Source organism: Rhinoderma darwinii, chromosome 2 (genome assembly GCF_050947455.1).
Source record: "Rhinoderma darwinii isolate aRhiDar2 chromosome 2, aRhiDar2.hap1, whole genome shotgun sequence".
Lineage (NCBI taxonomy): Eukaryota > Metazoa > Chordata > Amphibia > Anura > Rhinodermatidae > Rhinoderma > Rhinoderma darwinii.
This window is the reverse complement of record NC_134688.1, coordinates 34,016,505-34,036,243: the sequence shown is the minus strand read 5'-3', so window position 1 is coordinate 34,036,243 and position 19,739 is coordinate 34,016,505.

Here is a 19,739-nt window from a genome sequence, read left to right as displayed (position 1 = left end):
CCATACATCCCCCCCCTGTAGAGAACGCCATAGAGCCCCCCCCCTGTAGGGAATGCCATACAGCCCCCCCTGTAGGGAACGCCATACAGCCCCCCCTGTAGGGAACGCCATACAGTGTCCCCCCTCCCAAAAAAATGCGACCTACAGTGTGTCCTACAAAATACATGTATCCCCTATCCACAGGATAGGGGATACATGTGTGATCGCTGGCAGCGAAAGCTGCTTCTATCCTCTCCTCAGGGTCCCCGGCAGTCACTGACAGCCGGAGACCCGACATTCAGCAGCCCGATCGCGCGGGCAATAAGTTAAAATCGGAGTCGTAAAAAGTCTATGGCTGGGGTTTTAAGGACCCTGACCGCTGGCCGTAAAAATACAGCCAGCGGTCGGGAACCAGTTAATGGCAGAGTGGGGAGATACCTCCCTGCTCTGCCGTAGTGTTCAGTGGCGTCCCGCTGTAGCAGCCATAGCGGCTGCCAGCGGAGCCTCCGGCCATGGTGGGGGCTTGTGCCGGCGGGCGACACGGGCCCCCTCATGCCGCGGGCCCCGTAGCAGCCGCTATGGCTGCTACGGCGGTAGTTACGCCACTGCTCAGTACATATATACTCCAAGGACAAAAGGTCGTGTGGATTCCCAAGAGGAATTATTTATTTATTATTCATTCCACAGGGTTCAGTATATATAGAACAAAACAAGATATAAATGCAAGCGATCAGTATTTAGACGTTTCGGCCCAACCTAGGCCTTTCTCACATTCGCGGCAAAATAGAAACAAAAATACACAATAATATATAACAATTCTTTTTGAAATGGGAAAAATAAATAATGATACATATACAAATTCAAACATTCAAATACAAAGAAATATAAATAAAAACATATACAAGGATAATTGAATGCTATACATGGTATTCTGTGTAAGCAGTAAAGGTATAAACCTTATTGTCTGACTATTCAAAAAGATAATCAAATATGCTAGAGAGTCATCTCCTAAAATAAAATAGAATATAGTATACAGAGATGCACAAAGGGAATAGAACCTCTGAAATATATAAACGCTGTTTCTCTAGGAAGTGATGCGTAAACATATATATAAGATATATAGTGGGAGAGGTATTATAAAAATACCTCTCTAGACCATACCATAAAATACCGGTTTTAGAAATCAATGGTGCATAATGATATAGATAGATACAGGGAAGGAGAGGAACGATAGGTAGAGAAATAATAAAATAAACAAATATATGAAGGAATAAACTGCTGTCCGAATAGAGTAGTGTCATACCTGCATAAGCTCAAGAGGGATATATGGGGTATATTGGCATCTGCCTGACGCTCACAAGTGTGGGAGATCTCACACGAGCGTCTGTCATTTAAAGCGCCCATTGCAAAACCGGAAATCCGGTGTTTGGCACGCAAATCAGTGTCGACGCATGCACAGTATGGGGAATTAAGTCCCCTAGTGGAACGCAAGCTGTCCTAGTAGTTATGACGCCCCATGAAGCCAGCATATGATGCGGTGTAGAGTCAAGACGTCCAGGGTGAATGTTTAAAGTCGGTTGTGACCCGATGTAGTGGTCATACTAATGAATGAGTGTGTATATATCTGAAACATTTAAAGGTTAATGTATAATGCAGAATGTAAACAAATGAATACTTCAAAGGGAATTGGCTGAAGATAGAATTAGCGTAATGCAAAGAAATGTACGAATCAAAGATCTAAATTAAAGATATATATGTTATAGAGCATTTAACTATGGCATATATGTGTTATGTTGCAAATGAGAACAGATATGATATAAAGAAACATGAAAATAGATAGTGTCAGAAAACGGGTAAAACTATATTATAAGGAACGGAAAAAAGGAGAAAGACAAAGTGGGTGAAGCCGGTTTTATGGTACCTGTATCTGGTCGTCAGCTCATTCTAGCGTGCCTGAGAAAGAAACAAACATATGGTATTAATAACATGGATCATAGTGGTCGACAAAAAACATAGTAATGGTATCAACATAATAAATCAAACTCTCTGTTCAAGCCTTTAGATGTCAAGGTATCTAATGTATGAATCCAATAGGACTCCCGTTGTTTTAGTAAGTGTATGTGGTTGCCACCCCTCCTAGGTCGTAAGACCTGTTCAATAATTTGAAATCTCAACTGAGAAATATTGTGGTTGGACTTGATAAAGTGATCAGGGAGTGGTAGCCACGTTTTCTTGCATCTGATTGTGGATTTGTGGCTTGAAATCCTGTCTCTAATATGTTGGGTTGTTTCGCCCACATAAGTCAAACCACAAGGACATTTAATCAAGTATACAACGAAATTCGAGTCGCATGTGAAGAAACCTTTAGCCGGGAAGATTTTGTTGGTGTGGGGATGTTGAATTGTGTCACCTCTAATAATGTTGGAACAGCACGAACAGTGCAGACATGGAAAAGTGCCATTACGTTTAGTCTGTAGGAAAGTTTGACGCGGTACTTTAGAAAAGCTGCCAATATCAGCTCTAATAACACGGTCGCGAACATTAGGATTCCTCTTTGAGCACATCATCACTGGATTTCTGAATTCCTCGATCTCCGGGTAGGCGGTATGTAATACCGACCAATGCCTACGTACGCTCTGTAATAATTTTGGTATTAAGGGATGGTACGTCAGTATCAGTGGTAGCCTAGCTTGTTTTGGACCTCTGGCCTTAATCTCTGAATTTATCCCTATGAACCGATCGAGTTCTTTTGATAAAAGTCATCTGGGATAGCCCCTCTGCTCAAATTTTTTAGACATATTCCGTAGCCTAGTTTTTTTAGTATCAATATCGGATACGATTCTAGAAATCCTCATGAATTGGGACCGTGGTAAGGAACAAAGCGTGTTCCTAGGATGGTTACTGTTGTAGTGCAATAAACTGTTTCTGTCTGTGGGTTTTGAGTAGAGGTCAGAGCTAAGGGAACCCATCCCATCCAGTCCAATGATAGTGTCCAAAAATGAGATTTTTTCTTTGCTAAAGTTAAGGGTAAATTTTAGTTAATCTCTCACCTGATTAATGTAAATGACAAAGTCATCAAGTGATGCCATAGGGCGATCCCAAATGCAGAAGATGTCATCTATGTATCTAAACCAACATAGGGCATGTTGTATAAACAGAGGATTGTTGTACACATATTCCTCTTCAAATGAAGCCATATATGCATTAGCATAGGGAGGGGCGACGTTTGAGCCCATGGCCGTTCCGCATGTCTGAACATAGAACACGTCTCCAAATAGAAAAAAGTTTTTATGTAAAATTAATGTAAGTAGCTCCAAGCATAATGATATTGAATCAGGTGACATAGTAGTGGATTCAAGAAGGTGAGTAACAGCTTGAATGCCCTTCTGGTGAGTGATGGAAGTGTACAAACTAGTAACGTCCAGGGTAACCAAGATACAATTATGACTAATCGTTGGGAGATCACTAATTTTTTTAAGAAAATGTCCTGTGTCTAAGATGAATTAGGGTGTGGTCTTGATTAGAGGAGTGAGGATCTTTTCTAAAAAGATTGAGAGAGGGGAAAGAATGGAATCCGTTGAGGCAACTATAGGTCTACCAGGTGGATGTTGTAAAGATTTATGAATCTTAGGTAGAATATAGAATATTGGGGTAATTGGATGGGGATTCTGTAAAAATTTAAAGGTTTTGTCATCAATCGTCCCTCGGTCTTTATAATTTTCCAAGATAGTGGCAATATTGATGCGAATGCTAGAGGTAGGATCACCATCGATCTTATTGTATGTCCTGGTGTCAGCTAACTGTCTCTCTACCTCGAGAATGTAATCTTTTTTATCCCACACCACTATGGCTCCACCCTTATCCGCCGGCTTGATAATTATATCCCTGTTGTTACTCAAAGCTAGAAGGGCAGTAGACTCTAGTTTAGTCAAATTATTTTTATGTGGATAAAGACCCATCCTATATCTGGTCAACAGTGCTTGTGTATCCTTCTTAATTAGCTCAATTACTGCCTCTGTGGCATGATATGATCTAGGGGGAGAATAATTACTGAGGTTGAATAAACCTAGTGGTTCGATTGACAATGGTGTCTGGGTTACAGTAGAGATAGGTGGGCCAGTAGCCTCAACAGAAACACCAAAATGGGTCTTAAGTCTCAAAGATCTGTAAAATCTATTCAGTTCCTGTTCAAGGATGAACGTATTACAGCGGGCAGTTGGACAGAAGGACAAGCCTTTCTGTAAGACTGACAGTTCCGCTGGACTCAAAGTGAAGGAGGAGATATTGATGACCAGGTCATTGTTCTTACCTCGGATCGCGTCTGTATCCCTGCTTCCCGATTTCTCCCTTCTGTTCCTCGACCTTCTGGTGGGGCCCCTCTGCCCCTTCGATTCCCTAAAAAACGTTGTTGACGATAACTAGGTCTTTCCGCAGATGTATCGCTTCCAGATGTGGACCTGTTGCCAGGGGCGTATCCTCTGCGAGATCTCCAGTAGCTGGACGATTCTTGCCATCTGTATACCTGATTATTCAAGTAGTCGTTGGCGTCTCTCTAGAATTTTTCCCTCTTCCTGGATTCTACTTCTTTGGTGAAATCTTTAATAGTGTTATTAAATAGTGTTATCTGTGCGTAACTTCGATCGGTCCATAGGGATAAATTCAGAGATTAAGGCCAGAGGTCCAAAACAAGCTAGGCTACCACTGATACTGACGTACCATCCCTTAATACCAAAATTATTACAGAGCGTACGTAGGCATTGGTCGGTATTACATACCGCCTACCCGGAGATCGAGGAATTCAGAAATCCAGTGATGATGTGCTCAAAGAGGAATCCTAATGTTCGCGACCGTGTTATTAGAGCTGATATTGGCAGCTTTTCTAAAGTACCGCGTCAAACTTTCCTACAGACTAAACATAATGGCACTTTTCCATGTCTGCACTGTTCGTGCTGTTCCAACATTATTAGAGGTGACACAATTCAACATCCCCACACCAACAAAATCTTCCCGGCTAAAGGTTTCTTCACATGCGACTCGAATTTCGTTGTATACTTGATTAAATGTCCTTGTGGTTTGACTTATGTGGGCGAAACAACCCAACATATTAGAGACAGGATTTCAAGCCACAAATCCACAATCAGATGCAAGAAAACGTGGCTACCACTCCCTGATCACTTTATCAAGTCCAACCACAATATTTCTCAGTTGAGATTTCAAATTATTGAACAGGTCTTACGACCTAGGAGGGGTGGCAACCACATACACTTACTAAAAGAACGGGAGTCCTATTAGATTCATACATTAGATACCTTGACACCTAAAGGCTTGAACAGAGAGTTTGATTTATTATGTTGATACCATTACTATGTTTTTTGTCGACCACTATGATCCATGTTATTAATACCATATGTTTGTTTCTTTCTCAGGCACGCTAGAATGAGCTGACGACCAGATACAGGTACCATAAAACCGGCTTCACCCACTTTGTCTTTCTCCTTTTTTCCGTTCCTTATAATATAGTTTTACCCGTTTTCTGACACTATCTATTTTCATGTTTCTTTATATCATATCTGTTCTCATTTGCAACATAACACATATATGCCATAGTTAAATGCTCTATAACATATATATCTTTAATTTAGATCTTTGATTCGTACATTTCTTTGCATTACGCTAATTCTATCTTCAGCCAATTCCCTTTGAAGTATTCATTTGTTTACATTCTGCATTATACATTAACCTTTAAATGTTTCAGATATATACACACTCATTCATTAGTATGACCACTACATCGGGTCACAACCGACTTTAAACATTCACCCTGGACGTCTTGACTCTACACCGCATCATATGCTGGCTTCATGGGGCGTCATAACTACTAGGACAGCTTGCGTTCCACTAGGGGACTTCATTCCCCATACTGCGCATGCGTCGACACTGATTTGCGTGCCAAACACCGGATTTCCGGTTTTGCAATGGGCGCTTTAAATGACAGACGCTCGTGTGAGATCTCCCACACTTGTGAGCGTCAGGCAGACGCCAATATACCCCATATATCCCTCTTGAGCTTATGCAGGTATGACACTACTCTATTCGGACAGCAGTTTATTCCTTCATATATTTGTTTATTTTTTTTTATTTCTCTACCTATCGGTCCTCTCCTTCTCCTTCCCTGTATCTATCTATATCATTATGCACCATTGATTTCTAAAACCGGTATTTTATGGTATGGTCTAGAGAGGTATTTTTATAATACCTCTCCCACTATATATCTTATATATATGTTTACGCATCACTTCCTAGAGAAACAGCGTTTATATATTTCAGGTTCTGTTCCCTTTGTGCATCTCTGTATACTATATTCTATTTTATTTTAGGAGATGACTCTCTAGCATATTTGATTATCTTTATGAACAGTCAGACAATATGGTTTATACCTTACTGCTTACACAGAATACCATGTATAGCATTCAATTATCCTTGTATATGTTTTTATTTATATTTCTTTGTATTTGAATGTTTGAATTTGTATATGTATCATTATTTATTTTTCGCATTTCAAAAAGAATTGTTATATATTATTGTGTATATTTGTTTCTATTTTGCAGCGAATGTGAGAAAGGCCTAGGTTGGGCCAAAACGTCTAAATACTGATCGCTTGCATTTATATCTTGTTTTGTTCTATATATACTGAACCCTGTGGAATGAATAATAAATAAATAATTCCTCTTGGGAATCCACCTTTTGTCCTTGGAGTGCTTTATAGGTTTTTTATCTCTACTAGTGGGGTACAACCCGGACCTACATTAGCACCAACGATTAGGAGTGCATCCTTACTATTCTTTTGACAGTTCATATACACAACACCAAAAAAAATCTCAGTGTTATGACTGCGGACATCTGTCGCTCACCCTGTGATGAACGGCCGCGACCGCAACTTCCTGGCCACCTCCCCAGAGACCACGGCTGGCGCGGCCTTCCCTTCCTGGAGTGTGCGAGGAGTGCCTTAAAGGGCCAGCGTGCGCACTTCCTAAAAGTTTTCTATCCTACCCCAGTGCACCCTGGATTATAAAAAGGTCTCTGCCCTTCCACTCCTTGCTTGAGCGTTGTTTGTACTTTTCCCATGTTTGTATTGCAAAGGGTCCCTTAGTATTTTCCTGCTTGTTCCCAGAGTTCCCGTTCCCTGCATCCTATTTCCTGTATCCCTTGCTGTTTCCTAACTGTGCCTGCCTTTTATCAGAGTCGTGTGGTACCGCCGGCTGGATATGCCACGTCTGTGTGTCATCTACCATTCCTGGTGCCATCCGCTTCATCTGGCGCAACCTGCCACACCTAGCCCTAACTGAGCTGGAGCCCACGGCCTAGTGGGTCCACATACGGATGTAGCCATCTTTAACTTGACTGATAACTTGATATCACACAAAAATAACCATTGAGAAGTCATTGAAAAGGTCAAGATAAGGGATCTTTCCACTGTGTATTTAATGCGTTATTAGTCAAGCTAAAGTCAGCTACATATGTTCCCTAGATTGTGACAGTACGCTCAGGCCATGGAACCCGCTGGCCAGCCTAAGACCACAGTTCAGGTCATACAGACGGATATGCGTGACCTATATGCACGTCAGCAATTACTAAGGGGTGGACCTCCTCGTGGCTGTAAACTCCATCATCGCCCGACTGGATCAACTCCCTGTTCCTTCCCCAGAGACTGCTGCCGTTCCACTGCCTAATACTCCTACTGTCTGTTTTCCGGATCCACAGTTGCACTGCCTCTTTTTCCTCGCTATGACTGCGTGCTCACCATTTCTCCTCTGATGAGGCCAAGGTAGCGTTCATTATTTCCCTCCTCGCTGGCAAGTCCCTCGCATGGGCGAACCCCATCCTGGAATGACAGGGGCCCAAATTTTCGGACTTAGCCCTGTTCTTACAGACTTTTTGTGACGTGTTCAAGAAGCCGGGTCGAACATCCTTAGCAGCAGCCACTCTGCTAACCCTCAAGCAAGGGGGTCCACAGCAGGAGAGTATGCCATCTCCTTCTGTACCCTGGCAGCAGAGTTGGCATGGAACAATGAAGCATTGGTGGCGACCTATGGCATGGACTGTCCTCACACACCATGGACGAGCTGGCAGCCCGCGACCTCCCACCTACCTTGGATGCCCATATCCTGTTGGCTACCCGGGTCAACATGAGGATCCAGGAACGCGATGAGAAGGTTCGGTGGAGAGACGTTTTCACAGATTAGCACCCTCGTTCCAGAGACCACTACTGCCCCCTCTTGTTGCTCTACCTGAGGAACCAATGCAGGTAGACAGAGTCAAGTTGTCCGAGCAGGAGAAACAGCGCTGACGCTCTTCAGGTCTGTGTTTGTATTGCGGCCTTAAAGGCCCTTTCGTGCGCCAATGTCCACAAAAGCCGGGAAACTCCAGCTCCTAGAGAGGCAACTCTAGGTGGGATGATGCCAAACATCAAAACCTCTTCCAAATGATCTATTCCTGTGACCATCATCTCGGGAGAGACATCACACTTCTCCTCTGCCTATTTTGACTCCAGGGCAGCTGCAGATTTCATCCAGCAGGATTTAGTAGACCGACTACATCTACCCACAGTTCTTCTAGAGAGATCCCTTGCTGTTGCTTCTGTAAATGGACTATTATTGCCCGATCCTATTGTGGCTATCATGAAACCACTTACGTTACAAATCGGAGTCCTTCACTCAGAACAGATCAACTTCCTCATCCTGCCTAAAGCCATCAACCCGGTTCTGCTGGGTCTGCCTTGGCTTCGTCTACACGCCCAGGTCCTTCACTGGAGTTCTGGAGAGGTCCCCCAATGGGGGCCAAGATGCCTTAGCCGCTGCCTGCAACAGGTCCGCCCTGTTTTGCCTCCACTGCCTCAGTCACTCTCCGATCTACCATCTCATTAAGCCAGTTTTGAGGACATCTTCAGTAATAGCAGGTAGATAAAAACAGTGGGAACCAGGTGGGATCCACTGTAAAAAAGAGACACCAACCAGGCGCAATACTTTTTTGAGAAAAAATATATATATAATTAATTGTCTAAAACAATAGATCATAATAAAACATACATAAAAAAGAGGGATAGAGGGTCTCTTGAGGTACAACGCGTTTAGTGGAAACAGAACCACTTTATCAAGTAAACATGAGACCATAAAGTTTTTTCCAGAGAACCCCTTTAACCCCTTTAACCCGTTAGTGACCGGCCCATCGTGTTTCTACGTCGGTCTCTAACGGGCCTTATTCCGATGCCATATACTTTTTACGTCGCGGCATCGGAATAAGTTTACAGAGCAGGGAGCTGTCAAATCTCCCTGCTCTCAGCTGCTAGAGGCAGCTGAGGGCTGAGAGCGTCCCTGCTCTGCCGGGTGAGATCGATATTAGTATCGATCTCACCCGTTTAACCTCTCAGATGCGGTGCTCACGTCGTTAGCCCAACAAATAAAAAAGTTATAGCCATTTAACGAACACGTGCTAAAAATGGCTAAACGGTGTCTGGTCCTGAAGGCGCAAAATAGGGCAAAAGACATGTATCCCCCTCTCCACAGGACATGCATCCCCTCTCCACAGGACATGTATCCCCTCTCCACAGGATCTCCACAGGATAGGGGATACATGTGTGATCGCTGGCATTGATAGGGAGAACGGGGGACTGAAAGTCCCCTGAAGTTCTCCATCACAAACCTCGGACTTTCGGGGTCTGTGTCGGCAGCTACGTAGAAATGAATGGAGCGCCGGTCGCGCTTGTGCGCATGCATGACCAGCGCTCCTTTAATTTTTATTGAGCTGCGCAGACGCCGGAAGTCAGAGGTTAGTCATGGAGAAGTTCAGGGGGACTTTCAGTCCCCCGTTCTCCCTATCGCTGCCAGCGATCACTCATGTATCCCCTATCCTGTGGAGATCCTGTGGAGAGGGGATACATGTATTTTGTAGGACACACTGTAGGTCGCATTTTTTTGGGAGGGGGGACGCTGTATGGCGTTCCCTACAGGGGGGGGTGGCTGTATGGCGTTCCCTACAGGGGGGGGTGGCTGTATGGCGTTCCCGACAGGGGGGGGGTGGCTGTATGGCGTTCCCTACAGGGGGGGTGGCAGTATGGCGTTCCCTACGGGGGGGTGGCTGTATGGCGTTCCCTACAGGGGGGAAGCTGTATGGCGTTCCCTACAGGGGGGGAGCTGTATGGCGTTCTCTACAGGGGGGGGCTGTATGGCGTTCCCTGCAGGGGGGGCTGTATGGTGTTCTCTACAGGGGGGGCTGTATGGCGTTCTCTGCAGGGGGGCTGTATGGCGTTATCTACAGGGGGGCTGTATGGCGTTCTCTACAGGGGGATGTATGGCGGTATCTACAGAGGGGGGGCTGTATAGCGTTATCTACAGAGGGGGGGCTGTAAAAAAGGCATTAACTACAAGGGGGGGGGTTGTGTGACACCCAGGGGAGGGGGCGCCCCAGTCAAAAGTTTGCTATGGGGCCCAGTCTTTCCTAGTTACGCCCCTGGCACCTATCCTAGGACCATCACTACTTGTATTTAGCTTCTTGTCCATGTCCTTGTCCATCCTGCAGTAGTGTAAAGACAATTTATATTATATATGGTATATATATCCTTATTTCATATATATTGCTTAGCACTATACACTTTATAAATAAGATGTATCCGTATTGTTATGGGCATGTGTTCACCCTGTGTATTTCACTCTGGAGATGTTGCTATATCTATTGTGTGACACTTTTTATTCATTTGTCCTCTATATTTAATAAAGTTTTTTGATACTTTTCAAAAGCATCACTATTGGTGCTTGGTGCCATTATTGTTTAGGTCAGGTTTGCCCCCAGGGGCTGTGGGGTAACACAGCAGGAGGCGTGTGCAGATGCCTGAGGGACTCAGTGGTGTGCCTGCTGAACATGGTGGGCGGTTCCCTGGTGAAGGGTGCGGGTCCATCCCAGGTTTTCGCGTGGGCGGTCCTGTAAAACATTTTCCCTTGTTAACCCTCTTCCGGTGAGTTATGAGGCGGTTGCGGACTCAGTCCAGACTGAGACACCTAATTAGGTAAACAGGGATAACTTGGCTGTGTATGTCTGCTTCGAGGGATCGGTGCCCATCTTAAGCAGGAGGTCAGGAAACAAATAGGGAAGGATGAGTATGTGGAGATGTTCTCCCTCCTCCCCTTGGAGAAGTTCTATCTGGATCAGGGGAAGAGGGGCTAGAGCATAAAAGAAGGAGGAGGAGAAAAGGCGTTATCTCCTGATTCCGCAAATGTTTACCAATTGGTTAATATGGTGAACGTTTTCATTTGCGATTCTAGCTAGAGTGATTTGCCAAAAGACCCCGGAGCACTGCTCGGCCCTTTTATGTTTTATGGATTCTATTGGGGAAGCATATAGGGTGTATAAGGGCCTGGTATGGCTCCGTTATGATAAAGAAGTCACAGTACAGCTGACACTAAGCTTTAAGCAGAACATAGTGGAATGTCAAAAACAGCAAAAAAAATAAAGAGAATCAAAAGAAATTTAATAAAACAACACCAGTCCCAAGTGAATATAATTCGTAATGTTGTAGGGGGGTAAGGGAATGATAATGCTGGGAACTCTCTCTGTTATACTCTACTTAAACCCTATACACACACAAGAAACAGAGTATAGAGCCAAGTTTATATGGAAAGAATAACAAATTGTATTAAATACATATAAAAACATACATGTTAAAAAGGTACATGAGTGGAGAGACTCTATATGATATGAACACAGGTAAGTAGGAAAACCAAGTGTATGGTGTGTTTAAAGTCCTTATATTAAGGACATATGAATAGGGCAGTGTGCTATCGTATATAACGTTAGTTGTTTGAGTGTGAGCTGTTTTGTTAAGGACAGAAGTGTCCAAAGGGTGTTTTCTAGAGTAAAATACTCCCAACATTAATTACTCAGATAGCCTTACCCATAATAGTAGTCCTGGTAGCCTGGATACCTGTGTGTAGAACAATAAGATGTCATTTTTTATCAAAATTTCTTATTTTCACAGGAAACAAAATACCACATTTTGTTGCCCAATTTGTCCTTGGTGCGGCAATACCCCATTTGTGGTGATAAACTGCCGTTTGGGCCCATGGGAGGGCTCAGAAGGAAAGGACCACCATTTGGCCTACTGGAGTTTTTCTGGTGCTAAGTCATGTATGCAGAAGCCCCTGAGGTACCAGTACAGTTGAAACCCCTGAGAAGTGACCCCATTTTAAAAACTACACCCCTTAAGACATTCATCTAGAGGTGTAGTGAGCCTTTTGACCCCACAGGTACTGTGTAAAAGATAATGCGCAGCAGCAGATGGGGCAGAGTGAGATTTGCAATTTCCTATATATATATGGCATGTCCGTGCCCGATATAGTGTGCCCAGCATGTGCCACTGGAGATATACACACCATAAGATGTAATGTGGGTTCTCCCGGGTATGGCAATACCCTACATGTGGCTGTTATTAGCTGCCTGGGCACACGGCAGGGCTCAGAAGGGAAAGATGAGGGGCATAAGCTGTGCGGAGTGTATCAGGGTAAATTAAAAATTAAGGGATGTATGATAAATTCGAAAACAATCTTTCATACAGAGCCCTGGTTTTTCGGGACACGTGTCGCATTCGTATATTGTTTACCTCCTTATCCCCCTCTTTGAGCAGACTCTGCACCTCTTTTGACATTTTCCCTTCTTGACAGAACCGATAAAAACAAGGGGACATATACAAAAACACCGAAAAAGGCCATACTTACAAATGGACACAGCCAGGTCAGAAACGCTGATGAAAGGGTGAGCAGGTGCTTTAAATAATAATAGCCACTCCCACTAGTCTTGAGGGGAGTGGTGTGTGGTGCATGGGATGTGTAGTAAGAAATAATGAATGAATAGTGTGTGTGCAAGTGTAATACTATAAGTGAAATATAGGGGGCAGTAATGAGTGAAGTGCCTCAATAGAAATAAATTGATAATGGGGTGCAAGTGAGTGAAACATGGAGGGATAGTGTGTACGTCATGAGGCACAACGTGTATAGCCAGGTAGAAGCCTATTTGTGACGCCTTGATAATTCATAGAGCGGGCTACCCTGCTTGCTATGCCAAACAACAACACACCATGCTCTCCCAGCATCAAAGACCCGGCTGTGTCCAAGAGAAGCGAATATACATAATAATGAAAAATACCTGGGGTATTGGTAATCATTTTGGCCAAAAGGACGCAAGCTCGCAATCCACGACAAGGATCCCCAGACTTGCGAGTCCCTAACTCCTAAACTGGAACAGAACGTTCCTGATGCACAAACAGAACCGATAAAAACAAGGGGACATATACAAAAACACCGAAAAAAGCCATACTTACAAATGGACACAGCCAGGTCAGAAACGCTAATGAAAGGGTGAGCAGGTGCTTTAAATAATAATAGCCACTCCCACTAGTCTTGAGGGGAGTGGTGTGTGGTGCATGGGATGTGTAGTAAGAAATAATGAATGAATAGTGTATGTGCAAGTGTAATACTATAAGTGAAATATAGGGAGCAGTAATGAGTGAAGTGCCTCAATAGAAATAAATGGATAATGGGGTGCAAGTGAGTGAAACATGGAGGGATAGTGTGTACGTCATGAGGCACAACGTGTATAGCCAGGTAGAAGCCTATTTGTGACGCCTTGATAATTCGTAGAGCGGGCTACCCTGCTTGCTATGCCAAACAACAACACACCATGCTCTCCCAGCATCAAAGACCCGGCTGTGTCCAAGAGAAGCGAATATACATAATAATGAAAAATACCTGGGGTATTGGTAATCATTTTGGCCAAAAGGACGCAAGCTCGCAATCCACGACAAATATCCCCAGACTTGCGAGTCCCTAACTCCTAAACTGGAACCGAACGTTCCTGATGCACAAACAGAACCGATAAAAACAAGGGGACATATACAAAAACACCGAAAAAGGCCATACTTACAAATGGACACAGCCAGGTCAGAAACGCCCCCGGAGCACTGCTCGGCCCTTTTATGTTTTATGGATTCTATTGGGGAAGCATATAGGGTGTATAAGGGCCTGGTATGGCTCCGTTATGATAAAGAAGTCACAGTACAGCTGACACTAAGCTTTATGCAGAACATAGTGGAATGTCAAAAACAGCAAAAAAAATCAAGAGAATCAAAAGAAATTTAATAAAACACCACCAGTCCCAAGTGAATATAATTTGTAATGTTGTAGGGGGGTAAGGGAATGATAATGCTGGGAACCACTGGCGTAGCTATAGGGGTCGCAGCGGTCGCAATTGCGACCGGGCCCCGAAGCCAGGGGGGCCCACGGCCCCCCGCACCACATCAATAAAAAGTTACTATAGTAACTCGGGCCGCGGGCCCCTGTTACCATAGTAACATACTTTACTTACCTTCCTGGTTCCGGATCGCAGCGGAGGTCCTGACGTCAAGCGCTGTGCGCAGCGCATGACGTCACAGCGCTATGCCGCCGCGCACAGCACCGAGACTACAGAACTCCCGCCGCGGCCGAAGAGGAAGGTAAGGTTAGCCCTGACTGGCGGGGTCTGACTCCCGGGACCCGCCAATCAGCTGTTTTGAAGGGGCCGCAGCACTCGTACGAGAGCTGCTCCCCTTCATTCCTGTCACTTCATTCCGGTCACACTGTGAATCGGTGTCAGCTATTCACAGTGTGGGCGAGAACTGAAATGAAGGGGAAGCAGCTCTCGTACGAGTGCTGCGGCCCCTTCAAAACAGCTGATTTGCGGGTCCCGGGCGACACATCAGCTATTGATGGCCTATCCTGTGGATAGGCCATCAATGTTTAGGGACTGCACAACCCCTAAGCCTACGATGTAGCAGGCTTAGGGGGCCCATGAGACAGGATCACAGATTGTGTGATCCTGTCTGCTGGGCCCTGTATCTAAGCCAATCACATGGTAGGCTTAGATACATGGCCCATGCGTGATCCTGTCTGCTGGGCCCTGTATCTAAGCCTACCACACTGTAGGTTTAGATACAGGGCCCCAGCACACAGTAATCTTATACTGTATAAGATTACTGTCTGCTGGACCCTGTATCTAAGCCTACCTTGTGGTAGGCTTAGATACAGGGTCCCACAGACAGTATCACACATGGGCCCTGTATCTAAGCCTTAGGGTATGTGCACAGACACTAATTACGTCCGTAATTGACGGACGTATTTCGGCCGCAAGTACCGGACCGAACACAGTGCAGGGAGCCGGGCTCCTAGCATTATAGTTATGTACGATGCTAGGAGTCCCTGGCTCGCTGCAGGACAACTGTCCCATACTGTAAACATGTTTTCAGTACGGGACAGTTGTCCGGCAGCGAGGCAGGGACTCCTAGCGTCGTACATAAGTATGATGCTAGGAGCCCGGCTCCCTGCACTGTGTTCGGTCCGGTACTTGCGGCCGAAATACGTCCGTCAATTACGGACGTAATTAGTGTGTGTGCACATACCCTAACACACGTGTTACTAATCATTTTTTGTGTGTTTTCTTACAGGTTCGGTCGTTGGACTACGGCGGATTCCAGGACTACTTAGATGCCAGCTTTTTTTTTATTAATAAAATGGTTAATGAGGGCTGTGTGGGGTTTTTTTTTATTTCAATAAAATATTTTTTCTATGTCTGTGTTTTTTTTTTAAACTATATTACTACCGCCTTAGTAATGGCTGCCGGCTGATTGACAGCATCCATTGCTAAGGCGGGGCTTAGTGTTAGCGGATGCAGAGGCTAACACTAACCCCCTTTATTACCCCGGTACCCACCGCTACCAGGGGTGCTGGGAAGAGCCGGGTACGATCCAGTACCTGACCATCTGTAGTGATGGTCGGCCACTGGGGTGGCCGCAGGCTGGTATTATCAGGAGGGGAAAGGCCAAAAACAGTGGCCCTTCCCATCCTGGTAATGCTGCCTGCTGCTGCTTTATTGTATCTGGCTGGTTATGAAAATGGGGGGGACCCCACGTCATTTAAAAAAAAAATAAAATAATTGGAAAGAACGATGTCGAGTCCCTCCCAATTTTCATAACCAGCCAGATACAACACAGCAGCAGCAGGCAGCATTACAAGGGTGGGAAGGGCCACTGTTTTTGGCCTTCCACAGCCTAATACTACCAGCCTGCGGCCACCCCGGTGCCTGCCCGTCACTACAGATGGTCAGGTACTGGTTTGTACCTGGCTCTTCCCAGTACCCCTGGTGGCGGTGGGTACCGGGGTAATAATGGGGGTTAGTGTAGCCTCTGCACCGGCTAACATTAAGCCCCGCTTTAGTAATGGAGGTTGTCAATCAGCCAGCGGCCATTACTAAGGCGGTGATAATAAAGTTTAAAAAGATACAAGCACATAGAAAAAATATTTTATTGAAATAAAAAAACACAACCCTCATTAACCATTTTATTGAGAATAAAAAAAACGCCGTCATTGAAGTCCTCGTATCCGAAGTCCAACAACCGAACCTGTAAAAAAAACACAAACACAAAAATAATCAGTAACACATAAAGAAGCAAAATTATTATTCTTACCTATCCTGGGTCCAGCGCTGGAGACGCAATGTCAGCGAGCTGGGCCCTGTATCTAATCCTATCATGTGTGATACAGTCTGCTGAGCTGTGTATCTAATCCAATCATGTATGATACTGTCTGCTGGGCCCTATATCTAATCCGATCATGTGTGGTACTGTCTGCTGAGCCACTGTATCTAATCCTATCATGTGTGATACTGTCTGCTGAGCCACTGTATCTAATCCTATCATGTGTGGTACTGTCTGCTGAGCCACTGTATCTAATCCTATCATGTGTGATACTGTCTGCTGGGCCACTGTATCTAATCCTATCATGTGTGATACTGTCTGCTGAGCTGTGTATCTAATCCTATCATGTGTGATACTGCCTTCTGAGCCACTGTATCTAATCCTATCATGTGTGATACTGTCTGCTCAGCCACTGTATCTAATCCTATCCATAGTTTTTATAGGGTCGTAGTGCTATAGATATGCTATGCTGTCTCATATACACACTTTTTTTTGGGGCGGACACATATGTATTGGGGCTATTTCCCGGACATTTTAAGCCCTGAGGGTATGTTCACACGGCAGCGTCCGTTACGGCTGAAATTACTGTGCTGTTTTCAGGAGAAAACAGCACCGTAATTTCAGCCGTAATGGCATGTGCAGGCGTCTTTTGCTGCGTCCATTACGGAAGTAATTGAAGCTGGTTTTCCCTGGAGTCCATGGAAAACGGCTCCATTTACGTCTGAAGAAGTGACAGGCACTTTTTTACGCGCTGCCTTTTGACAGCGGCGCGTAAAAAAAAATGGCCGTCGGCACAGAACATCGTAAGACCCATTCAAATGAATGGGCAGATGTTTGCCGACGCTTTTGAGCCGCATTTTCGGACGTAATTCAATGCTAAAACGCCCGAATTACGTCCGTAAATAGTGTGTGTGAACCCAGCCTTAGTGACGCCCCGGCTGCTAGTGCTGCATTGTTGGGTCACTTAGGAGACCCAGCGATGCAGCTGAAAGCGGACCGTCGGCCATGAGAAGTTTGCGGGGGGGGCCCAGTAAGAATTTTTGCATCGGGGCCCATGAGCCTCTAGCTACGCCCCTGCTGGGAACTCTCTCTGTTATACTCTACTTAAACCCTATACACACACAAGAAACAGAGTATAGAGCCAAGTATATATGAAAAGAATAACAAATTTTTATTAAATACATATAAAAACATACATGTTAAAAAGGTACATGAGTGGAGAGACTCTATATGATATGAACACAGGTAAGTAGGAAAACCAAGTGTATGGTGTGTTTAAAGTCCTTATATTGAGGACATATGAATAGGGCAATATGCTATCGTATATAACGTTAGTTGTTTGAGTGTGAGCTGTTTTGTTAAGGACAGAAGTGTCCAAAGGGTGTTTTCTAGAGTAAAATACTCCCAACATTAATAACTCAGATAGCCTTACCCATAATAGTAGTCCTGGTAGCCTGGATACCTGTGTGTAGAACAATAAGATGTCATTTTTTATCAAAATTTCTTATTTTCACAGGAAACAAAATACCCCATTTTGTTGCCCAATTTGTCCTTGGTGCGGCAATACCCCATTTGTGGTGATAAACTGCCGTTTGGGCCCATGGGAGGGCTCAGAAGGAAAGGACCACCATTTGGCCTACTGGAGTTTTTCTGGTGTTAAGTCATGTATGCAGAAGCCCCTGAGGTACCAGTACAGTTGAAACCCCTGAGAAGTGACCCCATTTTAAAAACTACACCCCTTAAGACATTCATCTAGAGGTGTAGTGAGCCTTTTGACCCCACAGGTACTGTGTAAAAGATAATGCGCAGCAGCAGATGGGGCAGAGTGAGATTTGCAATTTTCTATATATATATGGCATGTCCGTGCCCGATATAGTGTGCCCAGCATGTGCCACTGGAGATATACACACCATAAGATGTAATGTGGGTTCTCCCGGGTACGTCAATACCCTACATGTGGCTGTAATGATAGGGGTAGGGAAACGGACAAGTGAGCCCTAATCTACCCGCCACTCTGTCCCTGCCTACTTGCAACGAGCCGCCCTAGGCGACGGGGTACAACTGGGCGGCGGTCCCTACGCTCATTAAGTGCACGAGACAAACAGACAAGGGTACACAAAGCTAAGGGAAATGGGGCAGTTGCCCACGGCAACACCGTGAGCAACAAGAGAGGGGAACGAGCCGAGTCAAACCAGGAGTGTACGAGGTACCAAACGCAGAGAAGAAGAGTAGTCAGTAAGCCAGGGTCAGTATGGAGCAGGATCAAATAGTCAGGAGCTGTAGCTGGGCCAGGAAACCACACGAGAAGAATCACAAGCACTGGAGGAACAGGAAAGGCAGGTATAAATAGACAGAGGACGGGAGCTAGCTGAGTCTGGCCAGGCTGCGATAGGCTCTCCCACTCCTAAGCCTGCCAGCCTGAGTGGTGGAAGCTGGAGTCAGTCTCAGAGACATAGACTCAGGTGTCGACTGATTACCTATGGGCGTAAACCCCGCTGTGCCTGGCAGATCCTTTACAGTACCCCCCTTTTATGAGGGGCCACCGGACCCTTTCTAAGTGGACCTGGTTTATTGGGGAAACGAAGGTGGAACTTCCTGACCAATACCCCAGCGTGAACATCCCGGTCGGGTACCCAAGTCCTCTCCTCAGGCCCGTATCCTCTCCAATGGACCAGGTACTGGAGGGAGCCTTGGACCATCTTGCTGTCCACAATCTTGGCCACCTCGAATTCCAACCCCTCAGGGGTGAGAACGGGAACAGGAGGTCTCCTCGAGGGAGCTAAGGACGGGGAGCAGCGTTTAAGGAGGGAGGCATGAAACACGTCGTGTATTCGAAAAGATGGTGGCAACTCCAGTCGGAAGGAGACAGGATTGAGGACTTCAATGACCTTATACGGCCCAATAAACCGGGGAGCAAATTTCTTGGACGGGACCTTAAGGCGCAAGTTCCTAGACGATAACCACACCAGATCCCCGACCATAAACAAGGGGTTAGCAGAACCTCTTCTATCAGCCTGAGTTTTTTGTACGCTCTGGGACGCCTCTAGGTTCTTCTGAATCTGGGCCCAGACTGTGCACAGTTCCCGATGAACGACCTCTACCTCGGGATTGTTGGAACTACCAGGTGAAACGGAGGAGAACCGTGGATTAAACCCAAAATTACAGAAAAAGGGGGAGACCCCTGACGAGTTACTGACCCGGTTATTGA